The sequence below is a fragment of the Chaetodon auriga genome, chromosome 20 (assembly GCF_051107435.1).
Source record: "Chaetodon auriga isolate fChaAug3 chromosome 20, fChaAug3.hap1, whole genome shotgun sequence".
In the NCBI taxonomy this organism is placed as follows: domain Eukaryota; kingdom Metazoa; phylum Chordata; class Actinopteri; order Chaetodontiformes; family Chaetodontidae; genus Chaetodon; species Chaetodon auriga.
The window spans coordinates 22,659,744-22,673,346 of record NC_135093.1 but is presented as its reverse complement, the minus strand read 5'-3'; positions in this window follow the sequence as shown (position 1 = coordinate 22,673,346).

The following is a 13,603-nucleotide window of genomic DNA, read 5'->3' as shown; positions in this document are numbered from 1 at the left end:
GACATGTGCAGAGCAGGCCAACTACTGTGAGAGAAGCGTTATGTTGTATGCTGACGTTACGATGATAAACCTTGTTGGACTGAAGTCCCGTTTTTTGTCTGTCTTGGGCTGCTGCAACACTAAGAGGTATTTTAACATATCATGGTGGACCTGAAATTTTGTCTCTGTCCATCTCTGTTCAGCTTTGCAACAGTTTCTTTTAAAAAGGTTGATCTCTGGTTTTTGTTTTGGAGGATTTTTGTTGTTGTTGTTGTTGTTGTTGTTGTTGTTGTTGTTGTTGTTGTTGTTAACTGGTGCAGATAATGGGAGAGTTGGCAAAGACTCAGGCCTATTATTTATATGCAAGATAAATTTTCTGTCAATTCAGTTGTGGGATATTGCTGTTGCACAGTGCGTCTAGAATTATAATGCATCATGTGCATTATAATTCAATAATATAATAATTCTATATATATATATATATATATGATTACTTCCATTGAGGTCTTTTGGCCAAAATGTTGCAAAGTTGGAGTGTATAAATTTTCCAAATATTTCGACTGTATATTGAGACAAACTGAACTGGGGTGTCGCTAGTGACAGGACAGAATGAGATGATATTGCTTATCTTATTATGGATTATAGTATTGACTGGACTGGCCACCTTGTCAACCTGAATACTACTTTACTTGAAGAAACAAAAATACTGGCTAAAATATAGTTTAAAATGAATGAGTGGTCTGGAATGACTCATTAATAAAGTATTCATTTTGTACATTCACCGATATTTAAAAATAAATGGTTACATTACCATTAATTATAATAGTATGTTTGAGACAGACAGATAGATATTATGTTGAAGGGAATGTTGTCACGGCGGGAGGAAGGAAGGCCAGGACCCAGGAGCAGAGGCGTAAAGAACCAAGGTTTATTTACAAAAGATATAACAAAAAATCACCTGAACCAGGCACAACGCTAATCAGCGAGTAAACAGAAAATCACAGTGAAAACGGGAAAAAGAGTCAAAAATCAAAAGAGCAAAAGTAGCAAAATAATATAACGAAAAATCACCGGAACTACCGGGAGACCGTCAAACAATGAACTAAAGGCGACTGCAAAAAACTACAGTGACTATCACAGGCACACAGGAGGAGCGAGACGAGAGATGAGCAATCACGCAGGAGAGCTTGTGCAGCATGGAACCAAGAGAATAGGCTGGCACAGGAGTGGCGCATGAGGTGGCTTAAGTAGCTGCGTTAATGGCTGATGAGGTGCAGGTGTGGATCCTGCGCCTGCTCCCTCCTGCTGCGTGAAAAAGAGAGAACAGAAAGCAGTATCAGACATAGGGAGAGCAAAACTGACCCGAGACCACAGCCGTCACAAGTGTTCTATCTGCTCCCAATCAAGGTCTCTCCCAGCTTTTGAAGATTTCACTGAAGACTCAAAATACCTGGCTAATATGGTAACATTTCAGATGTCGGTAGAATAGTCACATGCAGTCTGAAGAGTTTCTGATATCAACATCAAATTATGTGCTCACTAAGGTAGCTACAGTAAAGGTTTGTTCAGGCAGAACGTAAGGCAAATTTTTGAGGTTGCATGATAGCATACAACGTCAGTGGAGCGACATAAGTGAGTATGATTATACAGAAAGTTGTCGATGGCAGTGCACTGAAGAGACTTTTGCTCAAGTGAAAAAGGTTAAAATGTGAGGTAAAAAGTCACACACTGGGGCTTTATCAGTCTGTTCTATAGATGTACAGAGACTGGAGGAAAAAGGAGGGAGTGACTGGGGGAAACTGACAGAACCAGAGTTCCTGCTGAGTTCAGAAAACAGTGAGAGGCTGAGCCTGTCACACAAACAGACAAACAAGCACATTACAACTCACACAGTCGCTGTGCCCATTTCTAGCTAGCTCAGTCTGTACATTCATTGTTCAGCAACTGGTGCAAATGACGGGAAGATAAAAGTTGATTCACTTTTTGTCTAAACACACCTTAACACATTGTAAAAGTTTTGTCTTTAATTTTAATTAACTAAAATCAGCAGTCATGTGGTGAAGCTATAGCCAATTAAAGGACCAGTCTTTTGTTCTAGTTACTCTGATTGTTTCTGTCATTTGCAAAATAGTCAAGTGTATTGCAATTATGCCAATCTGATTAGTTCTTTCTCTGTTTACAGGGGCTTCAGAGAAAAAAATAGAAAAAGTTGTCATTGGCATAATTTGCTGCATTACCTGCCAAAAGGGTTAATTTTTTTTAACCATCTCATAAAATGAGACAACACTTACCTGTACTTAATGAAGAACAATGTTGATCAAAGTCATGCTAGCTAACCCTGTAGCAGAACCAATCTGCAACTGACCCTCTTCTAACCTCTTTACATTCCTCAGGAGAAGTGGAGTGATAGAACAATCAGACTTCTAAGAGTTATAGACCCTTTGGAAGGGTCGTGGAAAGGTGTGAGCCCGGGGAGAGACAGGATGTCTGGATTAAAGACATCTTTTCACATTCTTTCAGGACAACAAGAGTCACTGATAACACTTTTTGCTTCTAATTTACATCTGCTCAAGACCTTCTCATGGAGGTGCTAACTCCCTTTTGATAGCCCATGGGAGTTCAGGACAATAAAACTGTCTGGATGGACAAATGCCATGTCTCCAAGGAATCCACAAACCGAGTAATGCTGATGGGTTGTAAATTAGACCCTCTTGAAGTAAGCTGTTCTGTATGTCTGTGTGCCTTATTATTATCTTACCAAAATCACCAATTCTCTACGTTGAATCTAACTATGGATGTTATTACATTGCTAGAATCAGGATCTGTATGAGAACAACGCTTTCCCGATGTTTCTAGCTCCCAGGATGACAAAATTGTGAATTTAACTAGTTCAAAGGTTTTCTCTGAATTTTTGACCATGGAACCATACTGCCATCTAGGGGTCCAGAGCAATTGAGATGAGTTTGCTTCGTAGAAGAACGTTATTAATAAAGTAACTGTAATAGTGTTAATCGCTTCGGCAACTATAGTGTGCCCGTCTTTATCTTGTTGTTACATTAAGTAGTTATGCTTTGGACCCTCAGTTATGTTAGAATGAGTATTAGGAAACTGTTATCGTGAAAATTGTTTAATGTCACCATTTATGCACAAGAAATGTTTAAAGCACATAGCTAAACACCCATGTTGTTGTTGTTGAAGTATCATTGAAAACAGAATATGTCAAAATATATAGAATTGACCATAGTGAGAAGCAGATGAGCCCCTCATGTGAATCTTTAATTAATTTCCGCTCCATAGGATGAAATTCTGCCGCTCGCCTGTGAACCAACCTACAGGCGTGACGTCCTATTGATTAGACACACCCTGAAGCGGTGATAAAAGTAAGAAGCGCGCGTCCGATAGCCAGTTCTTTTTCTAAGTTTCCCTGAAAGTTCATGCCTTGAACTTTCTCCTGTCTCTTCCGCGGAATTTCTTTAAGTCCTTTGTCTTTAGTAATTTTGTTCCGTCGTTTTCTCAGTCTTGGTTGCTACTCCTAAGCTTACAGAGTAGTTGATCCAAGTCTACAGAAAACGCAATTTTGTTAATCTTCTTCGTGAAACGCTAATTTTTATTCGTTAAGCCAAGCCGCATAATTTCTATTTTTGTCGTTTAAGTTTAGTCATACGATAATAACTTTGAAGACGTTTCGACAGGCCATCGAAGAGTTTCTCAATCTTATTATTAGTAGTCAAAACCTTGTCAAACGGCCAACAACGAACTAGCCGCACCGAAGACCTGTAGCCTGCTGCTGACCCGCTGATCCGGGTTAAAGAACCATCCGAAGCCGTTCCTCGTCTGTAACCGACACCGAAGACCCTCAGCTCCCGAGACATCCCTGTCCAACGCCAGCTCTCATCAGCGGTTCGCTTGATCCGTCCGGCAGACTGCTGTACGGGCCAGAGTAACGGACAACCGGAGCCTCTTCGTGTCAGTTCGGAGCAGACCTCTACAGGAACATCGCTGACAAAGTAGGCATACTTAAGTGGTTTTGAATAAGAGTTGGTCCGTGAGGTTGAAATCCTGTTAATTTGTTAAATTCTCTAAATCGTTCATTCAACAAATTAAGTTCATATTTGCGTCCCCATATCCCTTCAAAACCTACTTCTCACTATCGCCAAACTCATTTTACCATCCTCCTGCCATAGGTTACTCTGTGCAAGTTTGTGTTAATCTACCTCATCTATATAATCTATCGTATTATTCATGATTTATATTCATTTCATTATTGTGTTTAATAAATAATCTTTTGCATACAAGTCGTTGTCCGACGGTGTCCTTTTGAGCTGAGTATAAACAATCCCTGTACTGAGAGTTCACGCCTTAGATTAATAGACTGATCTACTGTTGATTCATTCGTTCACTACATCAGCTTTAAAAGATATAATATACAAAATCCTTCGTAGCTGACGAAGTTTGGTGCCCTGGCAATATTAACGAATGTAACATTAATTTGGAGGTAATTACCCTACAACCCAATCCTTGTTGCTCTGATATTTTTAAGCAAGTGGTTGCCTAGTGGTGATTTTAGGATTTACTGTGTGTACTGTTGGGGCCACAGCACATGGATGAAAGAAGACAGGCCTGCACATAAAACCAAAAGCCTGAACAATGGCTGAAAAGGCTAAAAACAAAAGCCTGATAAAGAACTCCGGACAGAGGACAAAGGAAGTTTGCCAAAATCCTGTCAGGCCTTGCAAATCATGTCTAGATTGTTAGATTCTGTATTGAATCCAAATCCTGCTTTTTCACTGGACAAGACCCACTGCGACTCAGGGCAATCCCCATGACACAGCCATGACATCATCAAGGATATAAGAATCAATGCTCCCCAATCCACCTCGCAACTTCACATCGCAGTCTTTTGACTGCGATGTGAAGTTGCTACAGCAGGTGTATCATTCCCAATCAAATGTATGTACTTTAAGTAGCCTAGGCAACAGTCTTTTAACTTGTTGAAGAAGTGATAGACTGTATGTGTTCACTGGACACATAAAGGTCACGTCTTCGACAGGTAGACAGTTGTTGACAGGTATGGGTAATATAGCTATGGTTTGCATGCAAGCTGAGAAAGATTAACAGTATGGACTACAGCACTCACAGGTGACAGCAGGTATTCAGGCCATCACAACCAGTCGTGAACTTGGAAGCACTCTGACTGTAGTTGGTGACACAGTACAATTCATTTCCCATCTAAGAGCTTGTTTCTCCTGGCTTCAGTGCCCAATTTGGACATTCAAGGGCACTCTCTGCTGAGACAGTGGTTTATCCAATAATCCAGACAGCACATAGAAAAACATTACATCCCATGAAAGAACACAGTGGTGTGCTTTTCAGTTCCTATTTTTCTTTGCGCTGTTTTCATCATCTATCCCTCCATCCTTGCTGAGTTTTATTCTGCTCCCATTTCTCTCCACCTTTTCTCTTTCTTTTGCTCTCCAGTCTTTTCCTCCATCCCTCTGCACCATAGCCACTAGCCATAACTCTTTATGAATGATTATGGCTACTTATGGCAGGCTTGCCGAGTGCTGACATAAAGCATTCAGAAGGGCTTTGTCGGAAGCCACGATAAAGAATGTATTGATAGTCGCTCTGCTTTTAGAGGTTTGCCCAGTTCACTCGAGAGAGACAGAGAGAGAGAGAGAGGGAGAGAGAGAGAGAGGGAGAGAGAGAGAGAGAGAGAGAGAGAGAGAGAGAGAAAGACTTATTTGCAGCAAATCTTTGTGGTTTAAAAAGAAAAAAACAAACAAAAAACAAGTATAGCTTCTGAGCAGAGAGAAAAAAAAAAAAAGAAAATAAATGACTGCTGACCAGGTACCATAAGCACTGATACACACATTGCCAGACACAAAAATGTAACGATCATAATACTTCTGAGTGCTTCTTCAGAACTGAAAAAGCATTTTGGATGAGAGGCAAAACGTCTTCTTGAACCACAAGCAAGTCCACTTGCCTTTGGAAGCAGTTAGAAGTACCATGACCTGGATTAATGAGAATCTTCACAGACAGTGATCATAATAGGCATTATTGAAATGAAAGTGCAAGACAATGTGTATCATAATGTCATTCATATAGTCTAAATGTCAAAGGCATTGTTGTCTGCAAGTCTACAACATGCTGCATTCCTCTCTGAGTCAAAACAACCCATCCAAGCTTCAACTTCTTGTGGCATGTCACAGCAAGACAAGACGTAAAAAAAATTCTTGTTAACTTGCTCCAAGAGAAAGCAATTCTGAAAATGTATGTTTTTAAGAGAGATTTAATTAATGGAGCTAGCCCACCTGATCTCCTCTGGCAGGGTGTTTCTGAGTTGTGGGGCCCTGACTCCAAAGGCTCAATCTCCTCTGGTTTTCAGCCTTGACCAAGGAATTACCAGCAGTCAAGGCTTTCACGACCAGAGAAATAGTAGGAATAGCGTCACATTGTTTTCAAGCTTGTGAGGCTGACTTAGTACGCTAGTGATACAATCAGGACACAATGCTAAACTTGCTGTAAAAGTAATCATTACATTTTTATAATCTACCCTAAAATGTACAGGTAACCAGTGTGGAGATGCTGGAAGAGGTGTTATGTGGACTCCCCTGATGGATTTTGTGAGTAGTCTTGCTGTAGCATTTTGACCTAATGGAAGTTTAGAGAGGTACTGACTAAGACAGGAGTACAGCAAGTTACAATAGTCTAATCGGAATGTATGGAGAGTATGGACGGCAGTTTCAAAGGAAGGGAAGAAAGTAAAGATATGTACACATCACTTACACATTATGATTTAGTTTTGATTTTGAGAGAGGCTCCTGGCAAGTGATTCAACTGGAAGGAGAGAGTGATTGTGAAAATGGGATGGGAGAGATAGTATAAATACGCATCTGATATCGCCGTGTTGGTGTTTTTCATACAACTTTTGCTCCAGGGTTATCATTGCAATTGACCAGTCACGCTGTTTTGATGTCAAAGCTTTGCGATAAAGACCAGAAAAAAAACAAAAAAACCCCTACCTAACCAAGTAGCTTTGTTGCCTAAGTAAGTAATTTTGTTGCCTAAACATAACCAAACTCCACCCACCTCCCTAGCCTGCTCAGCAGCATTCTTCACAACTGAATGCATTTTTATGGCCAGCACAAGACTTCTATGAGACTCTGTAGACCTTTAACTTGATGTCACCAGACCCCGATGGCTACATGTTCATCAAGTGTATAAGTTTGCCTTGTACCTGTATAAGTGAAAATAAATGCCTTGTAGTTTTGCCTCTGCTACAGTTATGGTTGAAAACAGAAACATTTAATAGAAATAGAAAAATTATAGGGAAGAATGTCAATTTGATAAATGGAGATCTTGTATTTAGTTTTCTTGAACTTGATGCAGTGGCAATATTATTCTTTACATTCATGTCTGTAAATCACATTGAATTGAATCAAAGTGAATTGAAAGAAAGAGTGAGACAGAGAGAAAGAGCCATAGAGAGGCATCTATACAGTTGCTGCAAACATTGCTGTTCTCTGCAGAAACAGTAATGTACGCTTCTCCTGGGAAACAGACTTTATGTTTTATTTACAATGAGCAAGCCATACCTTCCAGCCAAGGTGTGTGTCTGTGTGTCTGTCTTAGAATCAGTATTAACTACACAAGTGATACTTCCACCTAATGCACCTGCACATGAGCATAGCTATTCCTCACACTTGACATGTACATATACACTCCTAATTTTATAACTCCATAAAAATCCATAAAAAAGGACAGGGCACTCTCTTTTTCTGAATATTCACAATACTTTTGAAGAAATTGTCCTAATTTTAAGTCCATAGTAATACAATACTTTGATGATATATGATCACTAAGAGTAATGGTTCTGCTCGTCCACACTGATTGCGATGCAATCCCTCCCTCCCTACACTGTAAGAGAAAAGAAATAAAATCCACAGTACTTGGTCTGCACAAAAAAAATACATCATTAAGTGTCCATATTCTTGAAACAAACCAAATTGTACAGTATATTGTCAGACCATTTCCAAAGTCTATTTACCTCTTTTGAATGACAATACTTGAGGTTTTTGTCAAAGCTGATATGAGGCTTCCGCAGCCTGCAGCACAGTTAGAAGAAGAATAGGTCAAATCCTATTATAGGACTGGACTGTATATAGTTAGTGGTAGTGTCTATAATAATTTTGGCATGCCATTATCAAACTATGTTTGAGTAAAAGAAAACAGCACCTATGCAGTTCCAATTATACCTTAAAAAGTTTGATTTGAAAGAGAACTTACTCTAATTATCACTATTCTAATTATCTATTAACTCTCCCTGCCCTTTCTTTCATCTCCTTTTGCAAGATGTATCTTATTTTATGTGACTCATTTTGTATTGAGTGTTTGGTCAGACTTATTGTTGTTTGGGGTACTTTTACTTTGTGCTCTTCCTCATGTCTCTGGGCACATGGATGGTTGTTTTCTCTCCTACTCTGCTCTCTGCTGGACTGTTACAGTGTGTAACCATCATCCCCATTTCTCACAGCAGTAGGTTTTATGTTATTTCCAGTTTCATTCCCTCATGATGAATATCAAGTATTGTACTGCCCATGTCATTTGTGCATATATGATGTACTGTGATGTGTGCCCTGGTATGTACTGGTTATTAATTTCTTATGAAGTGTGTGTTGTGGGTAGCAATAGACAGAAGCCTATATGAATCAAAACGTTAGTTAGGTACCATTACTCCTGATTCTGTGTGGGAGGGCTGCTCAGATACTTGATAATGAAAAGGCCAGGCACTCTTCGGAAAGCATCCAGCTGTGAGCATTTGAGAGTGCTTTAAAGGTACAGTGTTTTTTCAGCTGAGACGCTTTGCCTCCATTGGCGTTGTTTAGCACCTGTACATGTGGGATATGAAACACTGAAAAAAAATAACTTGTTCCCGGAACATAATAAAATTATGTAAATAATTTCCACCTGAATAAAATGCTTTAATTTAGCTAGACACAATTTTGTTGAGTGACCTCAATGTAAATATGATGGATCAACATGATGTATTTGCATTACTGTTACTTAATTACCAGAGGTCAGTCCAACTAGATTTGTAAGGGTAAATGTAACATACTAATGTAATTGCCATTTAAACTTGTATGATATGATTATGAGTTACTTAATTTAATAGGGTAGTTACAACTACTTTTTAAAATAGTACAGTACATGAATTAATTGTGCTGAGGCAACAAAACAAAGTTAAATTGAAGTGGTTTAGCCTAAGAGATTACCTTTATCATATGAAAATGAACATAATAGTAATTATTCAGAAAATAAATCATTTTTAACAGGGAGTATTTATATTAAGCAATTTAAACACAAATGTCAACCTATATACCCCCAGCTGGTGTCAAGTTTGGAAAGGAAAAACGGGAAGCAAACGGGATTTGTTGGAATAACTTTACAAGAAAAGGTGAAACTGACTTTGTGTTGCTGTGAAAATACAACAAATATACAGCCTGAAACTTCAGTGTCCAACAGTCTGTGCATTATGTCTGTAAAAAAGAAAAAAAGAGAGAGACCGACAAACAAAAATTAGGAAATTGGAGCCCACTGTCGAGCCTGCCCCCAGCTAACATCTCATATGCAACATCAACATATAAAATGTATTCATGTCAGTAAAACAAATCTATAGAAACTGACACCTATGAACATTTCTTAAGACTGGATTCTTGGATTCTGCTAGGTAGCCGTAAAAGCTCAAGTGGCTTTTGAGAAATCAGTCTGCAAGATACATTCCTATACACATAGACAAAACCATTTTACAACCGACATTAGGTGTCTAGAGCTTTCTATACAAATCAATGCTGGTTACGAAATTATAGTTGTGTGCGAAAGTCAGGGCACCCCTTTAAAAACAGCATATTTTATATATATTTAAAAAAATTAATATTCATATTTATAGTGCGCGTGCCTTACAGCAAGAAGGTCGCCGGTTCGATCCCCGGGTCGGGCAGGGCCTTTCTGTGTGAAGTTTGCATGTTCTTCCCGTGCATGCGTGGGTTCTCTATGGGCACTCTGGCTTCCTCCAGCAGACCAAAAACATGCTCTTTAGGTTAATTGGTAACTCTGAAAATTGTCCTTGGGTGTGAGTGTGAGTGTAAATGGTTGTCTGTCGATGAATGAATGAATGAATCTTTATAGTCACTCTGGTATATGGGGAAAAAAAGACAATATTATCAGGAAACATTAATGCATAGTTACATTTTATTTTATAAATTGAACAATATTACAAAAATAAAAAACATCATTTTGGCATGTGCAACACAGGCTTCCAGGTCATGTGACAATAACTATAATTAAACATATAATGTAATATTCTTGACGAATAAAGATGAGACTAAATGTGGTTTACAAAATAAAAACTCTGCTAAAATGTCCCTTCATTTTCGTTGACTAAAACAAGATGAGACGAAATGTTATAATGTTATTTTGTCTCGCTTAGTCGCATTGTTATTATTATTATTTTCCAGTATTTCTGTTTCCCTTGTCTCACTTCAGATGCAGCTGCGGTAGGTCAGCGTTAACGACAGACAACTGACCTGGGGCGGAGTTATGGGTGGGCCTGGATGTGCACAGGCCCACCCAGATTGACAGATTGTGCACACAGTGAGATTCATGATTTATATATGTGTGTGTGTGTGTCTGTGTGTGTGTGTGTGTGTATATATATATATATATATATATATATATATATATATATATATATATATATATTATAATTTGCTTTAAAAGTTCATTGTTTTTTTTTTTCTTGAACATTTAGAATTTAATATAGCCTACACAAAGGATAAAAACGAACATCTTCCACATGATTGACTGATGCCTCACGACACTTAAGTTCAACAGTGAAACAGTGATCAGAAGACGGGTTATTATGGTACTGGAGCACGTGGATACAGCTATTGAACAATGGAGACAATGAAGAAAAATCGGAAAAGGCTGTACTCGAAGAGGTTGGTCATCACAAGGCGTTTATTGGTTCAGGGAATGAGGGAAAAACGTCCTCATCGTCATCCCAGGAGAGTCATGCTAGCTTTTGTGCTAATGAACTAGCTCTGACCCACAGATTGCCACTAGCGGTATCTCATGAGCCAATCTGGACACCTTTGGATTTATCATCGATGGAGGAACCAGCCACTCAACACAAGCTGACTGTAATAGGTGGAAAATCGCGGTCATTCAATGCCAACTCGTATGGGAAGTATAAATGGAATGAGTACAGAACAACATGCAGTGTTTTGTCAAGCTTACAGACATTTTCTGGAGATGCACACAGAGACTACTTTTATAAGAGGTGGCTACATAAACTGGAAAAGTCTCAGAGATGCCTGCAACAAACATGAGTGTAGTAAGCTGGATGCTATTGCACTAATAGTGCATCATTCAGGGGCAGCCACGGACTGCAAAGCCGCGGGACAGTGTTGAACCAACTGCACAGTGATGTGCCAGCATTTGTGGAGAGAAACTGGGAACATGTTAAGGTTGTCCTTGTCATTGCTATGTTGTGTGCCAAGCTTGAAATCCCACTCAGGGGCCACAGAGAAACCGAGGACATGCTCAACAAGGGTAATTTTTTGGAGCTTTTTAAGTCTGTGTCAAAATATGCACCAGAAATTGAAAACTGACTGAAGGAACTCCCACGAAATGCCACATTGATGAGCCACCAGGTTCAGGATGAGCTGCTTGAGGCTGCAGCATCAATTCTTCTTCGTAAGATAAAGGCTGAACTGCATGGACAATATTTTGCAATACTTGCAGGTGAGTATAAATATCCATTCATGGAGGAGTGATCAGTGGGCTTTGTCAAGCCCTTGGATTTGTCTGCCAAGGGACACAGAAGATCCTGGAGGTCCTTCAGCCACTTGAACTGGATCCTACTCTCTGTGTCAGGTTCTGTTTTGATAGAGCATCTGTTATGTAGGGGCTTAACTTGGTGTTGTGCAGTGCAGCCAAAGAATCCGGGCATGTCAGCACCTTTTTTGACGTTGTGAATCAATTACACAGTTTCTTCATGGGGGCTCAGCAGCATGCTTGGTTTATTGAGATTCAAAAGGAAATGCACCCCGACCGTCAGAGCATGGAACTGGAGCAACCGAGTGACACCAGATGGAGCTCAAAATCTGGGTCAGTGCACAAGATACTGAAATTGTTGGATGTGTTACTGGAGGCTCTAGCTGAATGTGCAGAAATGAGTGGATAAACTAAAATAGAAGCAGAACAACTGTTGCAACAAATGCAAACGAAAAAGTTTGTTTTCATGCTCCTCGTATTTTGCAAACTCTTTGACAACAGTGATTTTGCCACAAAGGGGCTGCAGAGGTCAACACTATGTGAAACAGACTGCATATCCCTTGTAGAAACCCTGAAAGCTACATATGCGACTTTCCGGGATGATTCAGATAGCGACTTTGAAAAAGTCCTGAGACAGACCGAAGAGTTAATGGAAAAGCACGAGAAAGCTAACTGGTATGTGGCTGCCTCTCATAAGTGCAATCTGCCACCAAAGTTTCACACTTCTGTTGTCACCACAACATTGGGGAAAACATCATGAGAGCATCAACCTCTTTTGCACCTGGATCTGCCACTATTGGTGACAAAGACATTTTAAAGGCTCCGTGTGACTTGTTTGGGATCGAAATGCCGAACATACTCTGTTCACTCAGCACATCAGAAGGAAAACGGATCGGGACAACTTCCCAAGACGGAAATGATGGAAATATTGGACAGCTGCCCTTCAGACATTTTTCCCAATATGAACAGTCTGTTGAGGGCCATCATAATGCTCCCTTTAACCTCCTGCAGCGTTGAGAGACTTTTCTCCACAACAAACAGGATCCAGATGCGTCTGAGATCATCCGTGCTGACTGGACGCCTCAAAAACTTGAAACTTTTGTCATTTGAAAAAGAAATGATTGACAGTTCAGATTATGATGGCATAATCAATGCATTTAACTCAAAGCCCAGAAGACTCCGCCTTGTGCAAAAACTGCCGGTAAGACAGTGGTTTTATTTTATGTATTCTGGCCCGCTGTGGCATGTTATGATTGGGGTTGTGCAAGGACATTCTCAACTTAAACTTATTCAATTTGTCTGACATTTCATTTCAATAGCTGTGCTGTATTGGGAGGATTATGCGCACTGAACTGTCCAAGGTGCTAAACTGGAGCAGAGCAGCTCTGTCTCCCATGTACAGAAGTGTGAAGTTTTTTGCTATTAGCTAAGTAAACAGAGAAAAACATGTCTCTCATTGAATAGCAGCAAAACAATAAAGCTTCATCAAGTAGCCTACATAAACACGATCTCTCTCGTTCTCTCCCTCTTTTCCCCCTTTGGGTCTTAACGGTGAAATTTGACAGAGGTCCAATTGTGGAGTATAGGTCTCTACTGTATATCCTCTCCTAGGTATAGATATTCTGATTCTGACTTTATTATATCATAAAACTTTTACACACACATCTCATATCAGCTTTAAAAATAATCAGGCACATCCTGATTTTTCCAGGCCTACCCATTAGCCACGTTCTGGCTCCGCCACTGCAACTGACACAGAGAACAGGACCAATGGCGGGCCAAT